The following is a 5,539-nucleotide window of genomic DNA, read 5'->3' as shown; positions in this document are numbered from 1 at the left end:
TCAGAGTTCAGGAGTTATGAATAAAAAATGGACATAGTGATTAAAAATAAATCAGGCACAAATTTATACACATGGACTAGAGTATTTGCGAAGATGTTTTCCAGCATGAGTCCCCTTCTTTTTTATTAAACCTTTTATTTTATACTGGAGTACACCCGCTTAACAATGTTGTGAGGGTTTCAGGTGGACAGCAAAGGGACTCAGCCACGCCTACGCTGAGTCGCTTCAGTCGTGGCCGACTCTGTGCGACCCCACAGATGGCAGCCCACCAGGCTCCCCCGTCCCTGGGGTTCTCCAGGCAAGAACACTGGATGTGTCCATTTTCCCCAGACTCCCCTCCCACTGAAGCTGGGCACTCCTTTCTTAATGCTTTAATTTTACCATCAACGTTTGCAATGAGGATGAATTAAAAAGATGATAAACTCTTCCATATAGGATCGTGTCTTTGCTCTGCAGTGATTAGTTCGGAGCTGATCTGCTTCAGGAATTTCCTTGTCATCGGCATCATTTATGTCCAGAGGGGCTAAAAAACTGATCGTTCCAAAAAATAGCTCCTTCTGAGCGTGGTGGAACGAGTGATGTTGTATAATTCATTTGTTTTCTCAGCAAAACATGTGTTGAGTAATCGCCCTGTGATGGAACTTGTACCAGACACTGGGAAACATACAAAGAAGAACTAGACACAGCGCTCATGGAGCGAGGGCTGCCTGGTGGCTCGGCGGTGAGGAGCCCGCCTGCCGATGCAGGAGACCCGGGCTGGATCCCTGGGCCGGGAACATCCCCTGGAGAAGGAAACGAAAACCCACTCCCGTGTTCTTGTTTGGGAAATCCCATGGACAGGGAGCCTGGTGGGCTACAGTCCGTGGGCTTTCAACAAGCTGGATCCTGACTAAACAACAGCTCTAGAAGCACAGCATCTCTGAAGAGACAGGCAGGCAAGCAGGTGACTGATTCAGTGCGTGAACGGACTCTTGGAGTCATTAACGGGCGTTCAAGGGTTTATATGCTTAACGTGTAAGATCTGTTTCCGCCTACTACCTTTGTGTTCTTAAGCAAGTTACTTAACTTGACATGTATAATAATAATGATTGTGGCAGATTCAGATCAGATCAGATCAGATCAGTCACTCAGTCGTGTCCGACTCTTTGCGACCCCATGGACTGCAGCACGCCAGGCCTCCCTGTCCATCACCAACTCCCGGAGTTCACTCAGACTCATGTCCATCGAGTCAGTGATGCCATCCAGCCATCTCATCCTCTGTCGTCCCCTTCTCCTCTTGCCCCCAATCCCTCCCAGCATCAGAGTCTTTTCCAATGAGTCAACTCTTCGCATGAGGTGGCTAAAGTACTGGAGTTTCAGCAGATTATAGCTTATCAAAAATGATCATAATGCTCATCCCACATGCAACATGACTTTGTCTTCCCCTCCCTCATTAGGGGTAGAATTAAGTTTTCTACCCCCTTGAATCTGAGCATGTCCTGGGATTGCATTAAGCAACAGAATATGGTGGGAGGTGGTAAAGAACCTGCTTGCCAATGCAGGAGACCTAAGAGGCACGGTGTCAATCCCTGGGTCGGGAAGATCCCCTGGAGGAGGGCGCAGCAACCCACTCCAGTGCCTGCAGAATCGCATGGACAGAGGAGCCTGGCGGCCTACAGTCCATGGGGTCGCAAAGACTCGGACACGACTGAGCGACACACACACACACACACACCCCGTGTACAAATCAGCAGGCTTTCCATTTTTGTTCCTTTTTTCTAATTTCAGTGAGCACCGTGCCTTTCCCTTGTGGTTACACACATACAAGCCTGTGGCTCCTTACAGTCGGTTCCCAGGTGTAGAGCTGCTCCATTCTGGGTACGGAGTCTGACAAATGTGAGTGTTTTCACTCACTGATACTGTGACAGGGGCGAATCAGTTCATAGCTGCGACCTCCAGTTTGCATATGCAGGTTGGAAGATGATAAGTAAGAAACGATCCTCAATGGGCCAATCTGAAGTTATATTCAAGGGTGAACTTCTGTATCCTTCATAAATCTCAGGATTAATATGGCCCAATCCTAACTAAATGTGGTGGTCAAAGGACATGTTCAGTTATAAAAACCATCGCTGAAATAAACCAATGTATGCCATTTATCTCTTAGGGGAATTTAGTTAATAATGCAGGGCAAAATATTTTTAAATGCCCTTTTTTCTTCCCTTCTATTCTCCCATCTTATAGTTGCTCCAGAAGGAATCTCTCTCTTTCTCTTTCTGCCGTTTTGCCAGATTTTGTTTGCTTTCATGTGTGTCTCTCTCAGCTCTCATCCATAGATTGGCTTAGCTTCAGGTCAGTTCAGTTCAGTCACTCAGTCGTATCCAACTCTTTGCGACCCTATGAACTGCAGCACGCCAGGCCTCCCTGTCCATCACCAACTCCCACAGTCTACCCAAACCCATGTCCATCAAGTTGATGATGCCATCCAGCCATCTCATCCTCTGGCATCCCCTTCTCCTCTTGCCCCCAGTCCCTCCCAGCATCAGGGTCTTTTCCAATGAGTCAACTCTTCCCATGAGGTGGCCAAAGTACTGGAGTTTCAGCTTCAGCATCAGTCCTTCCAATGAACACCCAAGACTGATCTCCTTTAGAATGGACTGGTTTGGATCTCCTTGCAGTCCAAGGGACTTTCAAGAGTCTTCTCCAACACCACAGTTCAAAAGCATCAATTCTTCGGCGCTCAGCTTTCTTCACAGTCCAACTCTCACATCCATACATGACCACTGGAAAAACCATAGCCTTGACCAGACGGACCTTAGCTTCACTGGTATTTCATTTTGAATTTCATTCTCTGCCTTTCCTATTCCTCGGATTCTCAACAGCCATGGAGAGCCTGAAGAATGACTCTCTTCCCTTTCCTTCCACGCCTCCAGTCCTATCTCCTTTTCTTATTTTCCTAATCATGCTTTTAGAAAAAAATTAAAAAAGAATCAAATTGCTTGGGATAGAGTGTAATGCTCACTGAGCAGGGGAGGGTGAAGTTGATAAGCTCATACAAAATCCTGTATGTATGGGCTCAGTCAGTTCAGTCACTCAGCCGTGTCTGACTCTTTGCAACCCCATGAATTGCAGCACGCCAGGCCTCCCTGTCCATCACCAACTCCCGGAGTTCACCCAAACTCATGTCCATTGAGTCGGTGATGCCATCCAGCCATCTCATCCTCTGTTGTCCCTTTCTCCTCCCGCTTCAATCTTTCCAAGCATCAGGGTCTTTTCTAATGAGTCAGCTGTTCGAATCAGGTGGTCAAAGTATTGGAGTTTCAGTTTCAGCATCAGTCCTTCCAATATTCAGGACTTATTTCCTTTAGGATGGACTGGTTGGATCTCCTTGCAATCCAAGGGACTCTCAAGAATCTTCTCCAACACCACAGTTCAAAAGCATCAATTCTTCAACACTCATCTTTCTTTATAGTCCGACTCTCACATCCATACATGACTACTGGAAAACCCATAGCTTTGACCGACTTCCCTAGTGGCTCAGATGCTAAAAGCATCTGTCTATAAAGCAGGAGACCAGGGTTCGATCCCAGGGTTGGGAAGATCCCCTGGAGAAGGAAATGGCAACCCACCCGAGGATTCTTGCCTGGAAAATCCCATGGATGGAGGAGCCTGGTAGGCTACCTACCGTCCATGGGGTCACAAAGGGTTGGATACAACTGAGTGACTTCATTTTCTTTCTTTTTTCTTTTGACTAGATGAACCTTTGTTGGCAAAATAATGTCTCTGCTTTTTAATATGCTGTCTAGGTTGGTCATAACTTTTCTTCCAAGGAGCAAGATTCTTTTAATTTCATGGCAGCAATCACCATATGCAGTGATTTTGGAGCGCCCCAAAATAAAGTCTGTCACTGTTTCCATTGTTTCCCCATCTATTTGCTGTGAAGTGATGGGACCATATGCCATGATCACAAAGATGAGTAAAAGCCCTAGGGAGGTTTCCATACTCAAAGACCAGCTGTAAGAATGGATCCAGTCTTATTTCACTTAGCATTATGTCCTCAAAATTCATTCATGTTGTTACATATGGTAAGACTTCTTTTTATGGCTGAATAATATTCCATTTCATGTCCTGCTGAAGCCTAGCTTGAAGGATTTTGAGCATAACCTTGCTAGTATGTGAAATGACCCCAATTGTACAGTAGTTTGAACATTCTTTGGGTGCCGAAGAATCGATGCTTTGGAACTGTGGTGTTGGAGAAGACTCTTGAGAGTCCCTTGGACTGCAAGGAGATCCAACCAGTCAATCCTAAAGGAAATCAACTCTGAATATTCACTAAAAGGACTATTGCTGAAGCTCTGATACTTTGGCCACTTGTTGCAAAGAGCCGACTCATTGGAAAAGACCCTGATGCTGGGAAAGACTGAGGGCAGAAGAAGGGGGCAACAGAGGATGAGATGGTTACACAGCATCACTGACTCAAAGGACAGGAGTTTGAGCAAGCTCTGGGAGGTAGCAGAGGACAGAGGCACCTGGCTTACTGCAGGCCATGGGGTGGCAGAGTTGAACATGACTTAGCAACTGAGCAGCAACAAACGACTCCATTATATACACACACATTGTGCTCCCCGTGCATCCTTCAGTGGACATTCAGTTTGCTTCCACTTAAGTGAGGTATTTTAAATAGTCAAAGAAGCAGAAAGAAGAATGGTGGTTGCCAGGGGCTGGGAAAAATGGAGCGTTGTTGTTTAATGGGTGTAAAGTTTTAGTAATGCAAGATAAATAAGCTCTAGAGGTCTGTGTACGACATCGTGCTTGTATGTAACAATATTGCACCTGTACTAAAAATCTGTTAAGAAGGTCGTTCTCATATTATGTTCTTAACACAACTAAAAAAATAGAAACCAGGACATCTTGATCCTGGATTTAACAGTATCTTTAAAGGCAAATGAAAAGTTGAGGGAAGAGAGATTCTAGGGTTCTGGGAAGAGGCTGCGTTAGAGAACTGGTGAAGCTAGAAGATGGTTAAAATACGGAGAAAAGGAAAAGAAGCCGAGGACAGGAAGTGATGCCGAGCGCAGAGCAAGGGCGGAGCCAGTCGAGGGGCTCAGGGGCGGGAAGAGGATGCCACGCCTCGATGCCCTGGACTCGGGGTATTTAAGTTTAGGGCGCCCTCTTTGGGGGAGTATATATCCTCTCAAACTTTTTCTCCCTCTACCCTATACGTATTAAAATGCAGAGACATTACTTTTCCTACAAAGATCCGTCTAGTCAAGGCTGTGGTTTTCCAGTGGTCATGTATGGATGTGAGAGTTGGACTGTGAGGAAAGCTGAGTGCTGAGCAATTGATGCTTTTGAACTGTGGTGTTGGAGAAGACTCTTGAGAATCCCTTGGACTGCAAGGAGATCCAACCAGTCCATTCTAAAGGAGATCAGTCTTGAGTGTTCATTGGAAGGACTGATGCTGAAGGTGAAATTCCAATACTTTGGCCATGTGATGCGAAGAGATGACTCATTGGAAAAGATCCTGATGCTGGGAGGGATTGGGGGCAGGAGGAGAAGGGGA

The sequence above is a fragment of the Bubalus kerabau genome, chromosome 14 (genome assembly GCF_029407905.1).
Source record: "Bubalus kerabau isolate K-KA32 ecotype Philippines breed swamp buffalo chromosome 14, PCC_UOA_SB_1v2, whole genome shotgun sequence".
Classification (NCBI taxonomy): domain Eukaryota; kingdom Metazoa; phylum Chordata; class Mammalia; order Artiodactyla; family Bovidae; genus Bubalus; species Bubalus kerabau.
The sequence above is the reverse complement of the archived record's forward strand: the minus strand, read 5'-3'. Positions refer to the sequence as shown.